Source organism: Sapajus apella, unplaced genomic scaffold (assembly GCF_009761245.1).
Source record: "Sapajus apella isolate SASKATOON/1434 unplaced genomic scaffold, GSC_monkey_1.0 scaffold95, whole genome shotgun sequence".
Taxonomy (NCBI): Eukaryota; Metazoa; Chordata; class Mammalia; order Primates; family Cebidae; genus Sapajus; species Sapajus apella.
The window spans coordinates 3,241,092-3,256,061 of NW_022437035.1; the positions used below are offsets into that span (position 1 = coordinate 3,241,092).

General features: G+C 47.6%; 1 long non-coding RNA gene across 5 annotated transcripts in view; it reads left to right on the top strand.

Moving 5' to 3' along the window:
* The window catches only part of LOC116535584, a 205,032-nt gene that overhangs the window by 51,392 nt on the left and 138,670 nt on the right, over positions 1–14,970 (top strand). The window contains exons 8-9 of one of the 5 annotated variants that reach the window (XR_004262264.1): positions 9,895–9,978; positions 11,560–11,770. The exons of 3 other annotated variants lie outside the window; for them this stretch is intronic. This is a non-coding gene — a long non-coding RNA (uncharacterized LOC116535584). The remainder of the gene's footprint in view (positions 1–9,894; positions 9,979–11,559; positions 11,771–14,970) is intronic. One more of the 5 variants, XR_004262268.1, reaches the window with a different exon arrangement.

Genomic DNA, 14,970 nt, shown 5'->3' on the forward strand with positions numbered 1-14,970 from the left:
CTTCCTTCCTTCCTTCCTTCCTTCCTTCCTTCCTTCCTTCCTTCCTTTTCTTTCCTTCCCTCCTTCCCTCCCTCCCTCTTTCTTTCTTTTCTTTCTTTCTTTCTCGGATCTCACTCTGTCACCCAGGCTGGAGTGCAGTGACACGATCATGGCTTACCACAACCTCTGCCTCTTGGGTTCAAGCAGTTCTCCTGCATCAGCCTCTCAAGTAACTGGGATTACAGGCACCCACCACCACACCCAGCTAATTTTTTGTATTTTTGGTAGAGACAGGGTTTCACCACGTTGGGCAGGCTGGCCTTGAACTCCTGACCTCAGGTGACCCACCCGGCTCGGCTTCCCAAAGTGCTGGGATTACAGGTGTGAGCCACCATCTTTCTCTTTCTTAATGGCTGTGTGGAATTCCACTGCCTGGATGGACTGTCATTTCTGTAATCAGTCCTCTATGATGCAACATTGCATTATTTTCAGTCTTTTGCCGCCTCAAGTGATGAGGCTGTGATTAGCCTGCGCTAACCCCTCTGTGCTCAGGTGTGGATGCATCTAGACACATCATCGCTGAGTTCAAGGGTATGTGCACTGACAAGTTGAGGCACGTTGCCAAGTTTCCTTCCAAGGAGGTTGTCACATGCAGCTCTATATGGCCCCAAAATGCCCAGGGTCTGGGCTGGCACACAAGAGCTGGGGAACCAAGGGAAAGTCGGCCAAGTTTTTGGTCAGCCTTCCGCTTTGCAGTCTCTCCTTCCAAGTTTTCATGACCAGCCTGCTCTAGGCAATGTGCTTGCTCTTGAACCCCCATCAAATGAAGGCTCTGTTAACAGACCTTATTATCATTTAGTCCATCACCCCCCAAAGGCTCTTCTCTGAAACACATTTCTTTCTTTTTTTTTTTTTTTTTTTTCTTTTTTGAGACAGAGTCTTGCTGTGTTGCCAGGCGCCAGGCTGGAGTGCAATTGTGCGATCTCAGCTCACTGCAATCTCCGCCTCCTGGGTTCAGTCAATTCTGTCTCAGCCTCCCGAGTAGCTGGGACTACAGATGCGCTCCACCACGCCCAGCTAATTTTTATATTTTAGGGGAGACGGGGTTTCACTACGTTGGCCAAGATGGTCTCGATCTCATGTCCTTGTGATCCGCCCACCTCAGCCTCCCAAAGTGCTGAGATTACAAGTGTGAGCCACCGCGCCCAACCTGGAACACATTTCTTTAGATAAATATGGAGGGTAAAAATTCCTCCCCAATCCAGTGTGCCTGAGCAATGCTGAGTTAATTGATATTAAAACAGGTGTTTTGTTGCAGGACTTTTCAGAGCCTTTAACATGCTAATAAACATTGGGATGTCTAAGAGCTGTTAGTGTGTGGAGTTCATCACATTGCTTTGACCACACAAGTTCAGAAAGGCTGACATGATCTCACTGCTGCATTGTACTGAAGGGAGGCTAACGCCCAGAGAAGAAAGGTGAGTTTTCCAAGGTCACACAGCAGGGGCGGTGATCTGAATCTCCAGTCCCACTGTGAAAGTGACACCAAGAAAGTGCTCCATGCTCCTTCTCTGTAATGGGTAACACCAAGACATCTGTAACACACCATCCTGGAGTAGATCCCCTTTAATGAAAAAAACTGGTAAAGTCTCAGTACAGTCTCTAGTATTCTTAATTGTAGAAGGGACCAACATCACCTTCTTCGTTTTGACAAATGCACTGTGGTTATGTAAAATAGTAGCATTGGGGGATGCTGGGTGAAGGATGTCCAAGAACTCTTTGTGTTATCTCTGCTGCTCTTCCGTAAATCTAACATGATTTCAAAATGAAACCTGCATATATTATTCATGCCAAACCAAACACCGAGTTGTGTACTAGACTCAGCCACAGTCAAACAGAAGCAGACCTAGAATAGTTTAGACTACCATCTGCAAATACCTTCGGAAAAATCCACAAACATGCTGATAATTTTATTTACATGGGGCGGGGGAGGGCACCTGGGTGGCTGGTGAGTCAAAGGAGAAAGCCTTTTCTGTGTAGCCTTTAGTATCTTTTGGATTTCAAACTTTGTCTTATTTTTTCAACAACTAAATTTTCAAAATAATTCAGGGGAGACAAACTTTAATGAAAACATTTTGGGTTTGACTTTTTTTTTTTTTAAAATATAGTGAACATAGTAGAAAAAAATAATTGTTGCTATTAGTGTTTCTTGGAGTTTCTCTGATGTGCCAATAATAAGAGTTTATATTATGTGCTATGGTAAGCACAGAGCAGGCATTATCTCATTGAATGTCCTCAACAATGCATGAACCCCATGTTTTAGAAGCACCACTTGTCCAACATGTCACGTAGTGAGAGAGCTGACATGTGAGGCTTGGTCTGCCTGGTTCTGTAACCCGAGCTTTTTTTTTTTTTTTGAGACGGAGTTTCACTCTTGTTACCCAGGCTAGAGTGCAACGGCGCGATCTCGGCTCACCGCAACCTCTGCCTCCTGGGTTCAGGCAATTCTCCTGCCTCAGCCTCCTGAGTAGCTGGGATTACAGGCATGCACCACCATGCCCAGCTAATTTTTTGTATTTTTAGTAGAGACGGGGTTTCACCATGTTGACCAGGATGGTCTCGATCTCTTGACCTCGTGATCCACCCGCCTCGGCCTCCCAAAGTGCTGGGATTACAGGCTTGAGCCACCGTGCCTGGCCTAACCCAAGCTTTTAATTGCTACTTCTACTGTTAGGGTACAGTTATATACACAGCGGGGTATGGGAGCAGACACAACAGGGCATGTAGTAGATGCTGTTGGGGCCTCGCCCATATTACCCTGGTAGGTGCCAGTTTTGTGCATGCCAGCCTGACTCCCACATTTCTGCATTTTTTTTCCTAAGGGAGCTCTCTTTGCCCACTGAGGTTGCTCTGCTGGTACTCATGGTCAGCTGGAGGTGCTGGGGGAGGGATTATACTCCCACTTCCATCAGCCCTCATGCAGTGACTAATAGGAGTTGGTGTATACATACCCCAGCTCCCTCCCTTGTGTAGTAACTCTGAGGTGCAGTTCTACACCAAAAAGGTAGAGAAAACTGCCTAGAGTAATGGCCTTTTAAATTTTTGCATTAAAAATGAGATATCCTTTATATTCCATGAAATTCTTTTTTCTTTTCTTTTTTATTTTAACTTTTATTTTAAGTTGAAGGGCACATGTACAGGTTTGTTATGTAGGTAAATTAGTGTACAGATTATTTTATCTCCCAGGAATTAAGCCTAGCATCCATTAGTCATTTTTTCCTGGCCCTCTCCCCCTTTTCACTCTCCACCCTCCGATAGGCCTCAGTGTGTGTTATTCCCCTTTATATGTCCATGTGTTCTCATCACTTAGTTCCCACCTAGAAGTGAGAACTTGGAATTTTGTTTGCTGTTTCTGCATTACTTTGGTAAGGGTAGTGGCCTGCAGCTCCACCCATGTTCCTGCAGAGGCTATAATCTCATTTTTTATGGCTGCATAGTATTCCATGGAGTATATGTACCATATTTTCTTTATCCTATCCATCACTGATGGGCATTTAGGTTGGTTCTATGTCGTTGCTACTGTGAATAGTGCTGCAGCGAATATATGTGTGCATGTGTCTTTATGATAGAGCAATTTATATTCCTTTGGGTATCTACCCAGTAATAAATAGGATGGCTAGGTTGAATGGTAGTCTGTTTTTAGGTCTTTGAAGAATCGCCACACTGTTTTCCACAATGGTTGAACGAATTTACACTCCCACCAGCGGTGTATAAGCATTTGTTTTTCTCAGCAGCCTCGCTAGCACCTGTTATTTTTTTGACTTATTTTTTTTTTTTTTTGGGGACGGAGTTTCGCTCTTGTTACCCAGGCTGGAGTGCAATGGCGCTATCTCGGCTCACCGTAACCTCCGCCTCCTGGGTTCAGGCAATTCTCCTGCCTCAGCCTCCTGAGTAGCTGGGATTACAGGCACGTGCCACCATGCCCAGCTAATTTTTTGTATTTTTAGTAGAGACGGGGTTTCACCGTGTTGACCAGGATGGTCTCGATCTCTTGACCTCGTGATCCACCCGCCTCGGCCTCCCAAAGTGCTGGGATTACAGGCGTGAGCCACCGCGCCCGGCCTTTTTTGACTTTTTAATAGTAGCTATTCTGACTGGTGTGAGATGATATCTCAGTGTGGTTTGGATTTGCATTTCTCTAATGATCAGTGATGTTGAGGTTTTTTTTTTTTTTAATTTGCTTGTTGTCCACATGTATGTCTTCTTTTGAAAAGTGTCTGTTCATGTCCTTTGCCTACTTTTTAATGGGGTTGTTTATTTCTTGTAAACTGGGTTAAGTTCCTTATAGATGCTGAATATTAGACCTTTGTCGGATGCATAGTTTGCCGAAGTTTTCTCCCATTCTGTTGGTTGTCTGTTTACCCTGCTGATAGTTTCTTTTGCTGTGCAGAAGCTCTTTAGTTTAATTAGATCCCATTTGTCAAATTTTGCTTTTGTTGCAATTGATTTTGGCATCTTTGTCATAAAATCGTTTACCATTCCTATGTCCTGAATGGTATTGCCTATGTCGTCTTCCAGGGTTTTTATAGTTTTGGTTTTACATTTAAGTCCTTAATCCATCCTGAGTTAGTTTTTATATTGTCCTTTATATTCAGCGAAATTCTTAATGCTAAGTACACAGTTACATCAGTTTGATAAAGGCGTACACTTGTGCAACACACATCTCTATTGAGAAGCAAGAAGTACCACAGAAAACTTCACTGTGCCCCTTCTCAGGCAATTCCTTCATTCCCAGAAGCAACCACTGATCTGATTTCTATTACTGTAGGTTAGTTTTTCTTTTTCAAGAACTTTTGGTAAATGAAATCATACGCATCATGTACCCTTTCCATTTGGTGTTTTTACCCAGTATAATGCTCCAGAGATTTCTTCGTGCTGTAATGCATGTCAGTTGCTCCTTCCCCTCCCCGCCTTTTTTTTTGAGACAGAGTCTCACTCTGTTGCCCAGCCTGGAGTGCAGTGGCATGATCTCAGTTCACTGCAGCCTCAACCTCCCTGGCTCAAGCCATTTTCCCACCTCAGCCCCCCAGATAGCTGGGACTACGGGCACATGCCAACCTGCCTCGCTAATTTTTGTACTTTTTTTTTGTAGAGACAGGGTTTCACCCTGTTGCCTATGCTGGTCCTGAACTCCTGGACTCAAGCAGTCCTTCCGTCTTGGCCTCCCAAAGTGCTGATACTAAAAGCTCGAGCCGCCATGCCCGACCCCTCATTTCTTTTTTAATTGCCGAATGCTATGGATAAACCTCAGTTTACGTGTTCTCCTGCTGATGAGCATCTGAGCTATTAGTGGGTTTTGCCTATGATGAGTAAAGCAGCTATGAACGACCACGCCCGGCTGCCACATCTTCACATTTCCGAGCTCTTGGTGTCAGTTTGCCATTTTGCCCCCACATCCCGGGTCCTCCCCCTTTCTGCTAATGCATTTAAAGGGAGAAGGGATAGGTATTTATAAAGCACCTACTGTGTGCCAGCCTCTCTTCTGGGCCCCTCATCTAGCCCACTTGATCTTCATGGACACTTTATGAAGTAGGCACTATTGCCTCCGATGACGAGAAGGGGAAATTCAGTCTCCTGGGGGTTATGTCACTTGCCAGGATCATGAGGTCCAGTGCCCTACCCCCTTACTATTACGTATATGCTCTGCAGAGCAGCCCATCGACACTTTCTGGAAGCTGATTAGAAATGCAGAATCTTGGCCATGCATGGTTACTTCCACCTGTGATTCTAGCACTTTGGGAGGCTGAGGCAGGTGGGTCACCTGAGGTAAGGAGTTCGAGACCAGCCTGACCAATATGGTGAAACCCCACCTCTACTAAAAATACAAAAAATTAGCTAGGTGTGGTGATGCGCACCTGAAATTCCAGCCACTCGGGGAGCTTGAACCCAGGAAGTGGGGGTTGGTAGTGAGCCGAGATCGCGCCACAGTGTTCCAGCCTGGGTGACAGAGCAAGACTCCATCTCAAAAAAAAACAAATAAAATGCAGAACCTTAGACTCCGTTTCACTACAGAGTCAGAATCTGTGTTTTATCATAATACTTCACCAGTTAAGTGGATGCATAGTCAAGTTTGGGAAGCCCTGGGCTAGACCACAGTCAAGGACCTCTCTGGTTCATAGCCACATCTTTGGCTTCCTCAATATGTGTGCCTAACACATCGTAGGTACTTAAACGTGAATGGGATAGCCAATGGAGTATACAGCAGTGAAAACGAAGCTGACACCTTTGATAAATCGGTTGGATGCCCAAGGGCAGAGGGGACCTGCCTCTGTGCCCAGACAGCAACCTCCACTGCACCAAGAACCACCCCCCTCCCGCCTCTTCTTCCCTGGGTGCAGCCACCAAGCCTCCCAGTACAGACTGACGTTGTCTTCCTAGGCACAGGTCTGGAAAGCAGAATGGGTGAGCAGAATGGATGGATGAAGGAAAGCCAAGGGGCAGAAGGGCTCTGGGGAGGGGGCTGCAGTCTCAGCCAACCCCGTCAGTTGTCCCATGATGAATGCTGATCATTGTCACTTTGAGTCACTAGCTCCATTACAGAGCTGCCTTGGGCATCAAGGGAGACTCTGGGAGAGCTCCCAGGGCTATGAAAACCCTCTGTCCTGCATTCTGAAGCTTCTGCATCTACTCTCCTGCAAGCTACTTCCCACCACTTGCCTCACAAATGGAATTTACCACCATGTGGCAGCTGAGAAGCTGGAGGGACCAGGCTCCTCTCCATGAAGATGCCTCTTAGAAGGCTTACTGCAAGGAGACGGGGAGGCTGAGTCCTCTGAGCTGTGGCCCTTATGCCCAAGGGAGCAAGAGTGACCCAGTGACCGTGGAGGTGGTTTCTAGCTTTTGAGGACTGGCGATGCTACGCACTGGATGTCATGGCTCACAGAAGCCAGGCTGTCATCAGCAGAATTAGGAAAAGGTCAAGGGTGCAAAGAAAGACAGACACATTTCCCCCAGCACTTCCCTGGGTGTGGGAAAGGTGTTGACTAAAGTTCTGAATTTCTAGGTTGAGGAAGAAAAGTGGAGGGAATGAGAAGCCCTATCACTATAAAAAAGTGAAGTTAAAATGATCACTCTATTTTATCCTATTCTAAATTATATATAAATTCAGACTACCTCAACAGAGGCCCAAATACCTCCACTTTAATGCTATATTCTTTTATTTATTTTTATTTTTGATGAGGTCTCACTCTGTCACCCAGGCTGGAGTGCAGTGGTGTGATCTCGACTCACTGCAGCCCCCACTTCCCAGGTTCAATCTCCTATCTCAGCCTCCCCTAGTCGCTGGGATTACAGGTGTGCACCACCACACCCAACTAATTGTTGCATTTTTAAAGTAGAGATGGGGTTTGGTTTCACCATGTTGGCCAGGCTGGTCTCGAACTCCTGACCTCAAGTGATCCACCCACCTTGGCCTCCCGAAGTGCTGGGATTACAGGCGTGAGCCACTGTACTTAGTCTTAATGCTGTATTCTATTCTTAATAGAAATGTGTACAAAACAGGGCAATATCTTGCTCAATCATTAAAAGAGATGTCTGTAAAACCACAGAGAGAGGGAGGGAGGGAGGGAGAGGGAGGCTCCCTTTTCATCTTATCATGCAGTCTCCCCAAAGTTTGTCTTTGTTTAGCGGTTCCTATTTCTTGCGTTTCTTATATTTAAGTTAGGTGGTGTCCTGTCTTAGTTTGCGATCCCTGCAAAGCAGAGCCTGAGAGGAGGGCTTGGATGTGGGAGGTGTGGTTGGAAGGAGAAGCAGGAAGCAGGAGAGAGAGGGGAGATGAGGAAGGAAAGCAGGCCTCCACCCTGTGGGGCATGTGCAGCTGGTTACCACCGGGGGAATCTGGGGCTCTATCCTGCAAGACACCCTCTGAGGAGCCCTGCAGAATGTGCCTGAGAATTGCCCCCCCTGAGGGATGGGGGCATTTATCCCTCAACTCCTGAACCCCTAGCAGAGGGCCATCCCTGGGGCTGTGGATGCCTTGAACGTGTTGGCTGCACCTGGTGGAGAACTGAACTGCTTCTGCGTCTTTGGAGAAGACCCTAAGGCAGAAAAGTTTTCTGGTTGCTTCTTGCCATGAGTATTAGTAGTAGCCTGTGTGGAACGGTGTGCCATGGCGATGCAGAGGTCGGCGGTGGTTCACGGGGTGAAATGCAGACAATCTCCCATTAGGCATCCGTGCTGAGGGTGTCAGCTGGGTCAGTGTGGAATCGTGGTTGGAAAAAGTGGGCTCTGGGGACAGACTGCCTGGGCTCGAATGTCAGCACCGCTTCGTGCTGCTGGAGCGCCTCTCTGAATTTCCGTTTCCTTATCTGCTCATTGAGAGTGACCACAGTGCCTCCATCCGGGGATGAACATTGGTTGGAGTAAGACACAGGAAGCAGCTGGGTGCGGTGGTTCACACCTGTAGTCCCAGCACTTTGGGAGGCCAAGGAGGGTGGATCACGAGGTCAGGTGTTCCAGATCAGCCTGACCAACAAGGTGAAAACCTGTCTCTACTAAAACTACAAAATTTAGCTGGGCGTGGTGGCACGTGCCTGTAATCCCAGCTACTGGGGCGGCTGAGGCAGGAGAATCATTTGAACCTGGGAGGTGGAAGTTGCAGTGAGCCGAGACTGTGCCACGAGACTCCATCTCAAAATAAAAAAAGACACAGGAAGTTCTCAGCATAGCCAGAAGCACAAAGGAGGTGCTGGGTGAGGCTTCCCTGGTGTCCCTATTGTCCAGACACGGGCTTTGCATTCTGATAACTTGCTGGTGGGAGAATGGGGCAGAGGTGGATATTCCTTCCTGGAAACCCAGGAAAGTTAGGAAATAAAGGAGAGAACATAAAAGGCAATTGCAGGCACCATCCACGTGACCCAGGAAGGATTTACCATTTCAGAGACTTACCCCTAGCTCACGTTACTGATTTGCTTGGAGCATGGGGTGCCCTCCCTGGGGCCCCTCTTCCTCTTCCTCCCTAAGTCTTCACCCATCCTCCCCTGCCCCAGAGCAGCGCCTCCACCAAGTCTCCTCGTTAACCATAAACACAAATCCTGTTATCTTCCTCTCCCGCAGCATTGCCCTTTGATTTAAGCCACCTTCCCTTCCCTTTTCATCAGCCCTGGGTCCCCCCTGTCGTACATCTTCTGGTTTATCTCCTTTCACGGGCTCTCCAGCTTGCCCTGCACCGATCAATGCGTGGGGGGAGATAGGCGGCCCGCCAGGCCTCCGGAGCCCGCTCTTCTTCTGGGGAGCCCGGACCAGTATTTCTTGTTAAGCTTCTGTCTGGCTGTGTTCGGTTTCTCATTAGCTTTCTGCCGGGGCGCAGTAGTATTTCTTGCTCCTCAGCTGCACCGCCTGGAGATGCCTAGTAATTCTTAAATGGCGAGGTGGAGAGGTGCATCTTTAGGACACTCTGGGTTCCATCTGGCTGTGGCTTGGAAAGGGGGAACATGAGGAAGTGGCCCTTGGTTGTCACGGGTGGATGAGTCTTGGCGGGTCCCTCAGTCACACCGTGCCTTGCTCAGCACTGTGGGTCAGCGCCTGTATCTGTGGCTGTCCTTGCCACCTTATGTCAATTTTGCATCCCAGTCATTAAATTGACTTTGACCTGGGCTCCTCAGAGCCAGCTTCTTCCCCATTTTGTCGCTGGGAAGACTCAGATGTGGGCCTGACTCACGTTCCTCACCTGCGAAATGAGATGTACGCTCTCTTTTTCCCTGACCTTATCCCTTTTATTTATTTAGCAAACACAAAACAGGTAAATAGTGTTCATTATGTGGCAGACAGTCTTCTGAGAACTTGACAGACGTGAACGCATTTAAATTCTCCTAGTCGCCCTGCGATAAAGATACAGCCATTGTCTCTGTTTTACAGATGAGCTACTTTGGCACCGAGAAGCTAAGCAACTCACTGAAGGTGGCACAGCCAGTAAACGGAAGAGTCGGGATTTGAACCCAGGTAGTTTGGCTCCTGAGCATATACTTTCTTAAGAGATGGTTTCTTTTGATGGTCCTGCGGTCTCCATAGAGCCCAAAATGCTGATAGAGGCGATTCTTGTTATTCATGCTAGTTACGCTCTACAAAGTCGCTGCAAGCATTGAATCATTGAAAACGGACCCATTGCTTCTAGATTATCAACCGATCAATACATAGCCAAGTTTTACGTGTGTTTCTGTTTAAAGACACCTTATTATTTATGGTTGGGTTATTAAATGTTGAACTCACGGCCAGAAGCACAGTAACTCATGCCTGAGTGAAGCTAACTGAACGCATGTATTTTCTGTGTAAGGCACATCACAACTTTCTTATGCTTCGGAACACGAAACACCCCTTCAACACCGTGCCCCTTTAAAGAGCAAAATCACCAAAAGCAACAAAACACCAAAATGTGAAAAAGATGGAAGTAAATAGACTGTGAAAAGGACTAGTTAACAGTATGAGAGCTGAAATAAGAGAGGCTTGCTGAAAACACGTGTGTCAGCGGCTTGCCTGTTTCGCTCCCCTGCCAGTGCTCATGAAAGAGTTGTGGGTATTGATTTGGGGTTTAGAAATAAATTTGACCAAGTAGGTGACTTTGCAAAAACAGAACCCCTGAATAATGATGATCGACTCTATCTTGCTTGAGTATTTCCCTGGTCAAACGCCTTCTGAGGCTCTCTCCTGCCTATATTAACTATAAACTTCACCTGTCTGTGTTTCGAAGGCTTTGGCAATCTTACCCCACTCCATCTATTTAAACTTATTTCTGGCTGGCTGCAGTGGCCCACACCTGTAATCCCAGCACTTTGGGAGGCTGAGGTAGGAAGATTGCTGGAGCCTAGGAGTTTGAGACCAGCCTGGGCAACATAGCAAGACCCCCGTCTCTACAAAAAATAAAAATTAGCTGGGCATGATGGAGCGGGCTGGTAGTCCCAGCTACTAGGGAGGCTGAGGTGGGAGGATCACTTGAGCCCAGGAGGTTGAGGCCGCAGTGAACTATGATTGTGCCTAGCGCTCTAGCCTGGACGACAGAGTGAGGCTCTGTCTCAAACAAAACCAAACCAAACCCCCTCATTTTCCATTAGCCCTTTTCCTGTGGGCTGGCGGCTCTTCTTCCTAACTCCTCTACAACCACCAGCTCCATCTTGGTCGCACCTGGATGTCTTTGCTCCTACTCTTTCTCCCCAGGCATGCCCTTCCTTCCCTCACTTATCTCCCAAGTTCTATAGTTTCAAGGTTGATCGAAGTTCTTATTGATTTCTGATTTTTCAAAATGCATTATTATTGTTTCCTTTAAGAGACAGACTCTCGCTACGTTGCCCAGGCTGGAATGCAGCAGCCATTCACAAGTACCGTCATGGCTCATTGCAGCCTCAATCCCCCCGGCCTCGAGTGATCCTCTGGCCTCAGCCTCCCGAGTAGCTGGGACTACAGAGGCGCACCACTGTGCCTAGTTCAAAGTTCTTTGTGCAGCTGATTTATCCCTTCTTGGGTGCCGTAGGCTCAAATCATCATGGAGGTTAATGTTTTAAAAAATACCTTTTTGTGATTCTCTGACAGGCAGCCCATGTGGGAGGAATTTTCCAGAGACCACTGTCTCATGAGCCTGTCTTGGAACTGGAGCCAGCCGAGTTACCCTGACCATGTTTGAATTGGGATATTGAGGAGGTTATGGTTAAAAGCGTATGATGGAAGACCATGTGTATATCGTATTGTGAGTGAGACTGGCTGGAGGAGTGTTTTAATTCTTCAGAAATACCAGCTGGCCTCTGTAAAGTAACATAGCACGGTGAGCCAAGCATAATGAGAGATCACTGAGGGCTCCCAGCAAGAATTGATTGTTTAGAGAAGAGATGTTGCTTTTTTTTTTTTTTAACCATTTTATTTTTAATTTTACTGCCTATGACAAGCTGCTTCTAAAAACCTCAGGGTGCGTGAGTGCAAAGACAGGAGAATGGTCTGCGAGTTCTACTTGGGTAGGGCTTGGGGCATCACGGGAGTGCTGGGACCCCTGTCTGGGATCCAGTTTAATCCTGATGACATCCCCATGCAGCAGATAACTCCAGGTAACCAGCTGCAGCTGTCCACATCACAGTCAGAGAGGCTGCTCCTATCTTGCCTGTTTTCCTACCTCTTCATCCTGAGGAAAAAGACCCATGATCTGAGTGCCCTGCTCTGAGACATAGGTGGGGAACAGGCAGGGATGGGAGGTGCACCCATTAAATATATGCCTGTTTTTTTTTTTTTTTTTGAGACAGGGTCTCTCTCTGTCACCCAGACTGGCGTGCAGCAGCACAATTGTGGTTCACTGCAGCCTCAGTCTTCGGGTTCTAGCCATCCTCCCCACTCAGTACCTGGATTTACAAGCACGCCACCATGCCCAGCTAATTTTTTCAATTTTTTTTTTTTTTTTAAGAGATGGGCTTTCACTCTTTTGCCCAGGCTGGTCTCCAACTTCTGGGCTCAAGTGATCCACCCGCCTTGGCCTCCCAGGTCCTAGGATTATAGGTGTGAGCCACTGCACCCGACCTTTTTGCCTTTTGAAAGTACCTGTTAATAGTATTCAATTGGGTTGAACCCTGCTAGGGACCAAGGTGAATTTGCATAAATTAGTCTATGCAGATTTGCATGCTATCAGCAAATTTGTAGTGCCCAGAATTTCAGAAATGGAAGGAAGATAAGGGGGGTGTCAAATGCAGCGTCTTTTTGTACCTGAAAAGAAACTGAAGTCTGGCTCAGGGAAGGTCACATAGCTAATTGTTATCATGGGGAGACAGACCCAGCGACATCACGGTGCCCCCGAGATTAGCACTGCCTCTCAAGCATGCCCATTTTCTGTCCCTAGCCCACTGGAACCCCTTAAAGTCAGTTTCTTGAGCTTGGGTGATAGCACGTGTGATGGAAAGTAGGCAGGTTTGACATTAAAGCTCCAGCCTAGCTCTGCACCACATCAGCTGTGTGACCTCGAGCAAGTCACTTAAAACCACTCTGAGCTTGGCATTTGTAAATGTGAAGCTAGCAATGCCTTCTTCACTGCCCTGCTGTGAAGAATAAGATATATTCCATAGATACGACCCATGTCATTTTTTTTTTTTTTTTCTGTAAAGAGTCTCGCTCTGTCGCCAGGCTGGAGTGCAGTGGCATGATCTCAGCTCCCTGCAACCTCCACCTCCGAAGTTCAAGCAATTCTTCTGCCTCAGCCTCCCGGGTAGCTGGGACTACAGGCACGTGCCACCATGCCCAGCTAAGTTTTGTATTCTTAGTAGAGACAGGGTTTCACCATATTGGCCAGGCTGGTCTTGAACTCCTGACCGTGTGATCTGCCCGCCTTGGCCTCCCAAAGTGTTGGGATTACAGCCCGGCCACGATCCATGTAATATTAAACTACCATTTACTGAATCTCCCCTATGGAAAGCACTTAGTAGGTGCTCAAAAACTCCCAGTCATTTCTTCCCTTCCCTTAATGTGTCACTGCATCCGGGTAATTTGTGCCCATATTGTGTGTTCCTTTGAGAAGTGCGTGTCGTGCTCTGCGCTAAAGTGACACTTACAGTGGCATTTCAAGCATTGTGGCAGGGTGCTGAGATGCTGATGGAGATATTTTAAGCTGGGGTGTGTGGGGGGCACTCTCGGGGCCTCTCACGCCCATCCTGAGCCCTCTCTGTGACCCAGCCTGACCCTGGCTTCTGTGCCGTTTTCATTCCAGCCAAGAATGTTCTGAAATGAAGCCAATGCCTGAAGGATCTAGGACGCCTCTGCCCTCTCTTACCCTGTCTCTGGGGATGCTTTAGCCACCAAGAATTTTCCTTATGGTTGCAAGATGATGAAAAAAACCACACGCTCAGATGCTTTTCTGAGGGTGACATTTTTTCACAGCCCCTCTCCCTTCTCCATAGATTGCCTGGGTTCCATCCCGCTCCAGCTTCAGCGCGCTCTGTGACTCTGGACAAGTCACTTCATCTCTCTAAGCCTTGTCTATAAAGTAGGGATGATACTTCTTCCCACTTCAGAGAGTCATTAGGGGATTAAACTGTGACACGTAGGTAGCCAAGGGTCCGGCACACCGTGACGACTCACTGAATATCAGCCATCACTGCAAACTAAGAAGGCAGGATTCCCATTGTGGAATTAACTTCCAGAAGGTAGACTGTCTTAAATATTGGGCAATGCCCTTTCCTTTTCTTGGCCTCAGTTTTTCCATCTGAAAAATGGGAGTAGGACAAGGGAACTGGGTCGCAGGCATTGACGTGACATTCTGTGGTTATTGGGGACGAAGGAGTTCAGGCCGCCTGCCCCTCCTTTGCCACCTGCAGGACTGTACACTCCAGCCATTGGACCTCATTGTTCTCACTCACTAGTGTGTCTTCAGCCCAAGCCCAGAGCTTCTGGCTAAGGGCTAACGCTTAAGAAATCCACGTGAATGGATGTAGGAGGTCTGCTCTGCTGTGTTCTAGCGGCTGAGTTTTTGCATACTGTTTTGTTTGAACAAAGAACCACATGGTTTATCTATCAGTCAGGGCCCAGCAGGAAACACACAACGCATATATAATTGGGATGATTTGAGGAGAGTTTAGTAAAGGAGTTGTTTACAAAGGTGTGGGCAGGGTGTGGGGAACCCACACAGGAGGGTGTAACTGGGGTCTAGTGTCATCATCACTCCTAGGCCAGATGAGGGAAGATTAAGAGTTACGGGGAGAGAGTCATCAGGGAGGCAAGGTCCTTGTCTGAGACCTTCAGCAAAAGGGTGCAGCCAAACCTCGGAGACCCTGGCAGGCAGGAGCAGGGGGAGTAAGTACCCTGACTCCATTTCCCCTTCCCCTGATTTTCTTCTGGGGCTCAAGTTGGCAGAACCAAATCAGAAGGGGGAGGGCAAGACAGTCTGTGGAAGTCCACATGGGGAGAAGGGTGTAGAGGCAAACTGGGGATTGTAGGGGGCACAAAAAGATGCCCATCACACATGGCCAGCACCCC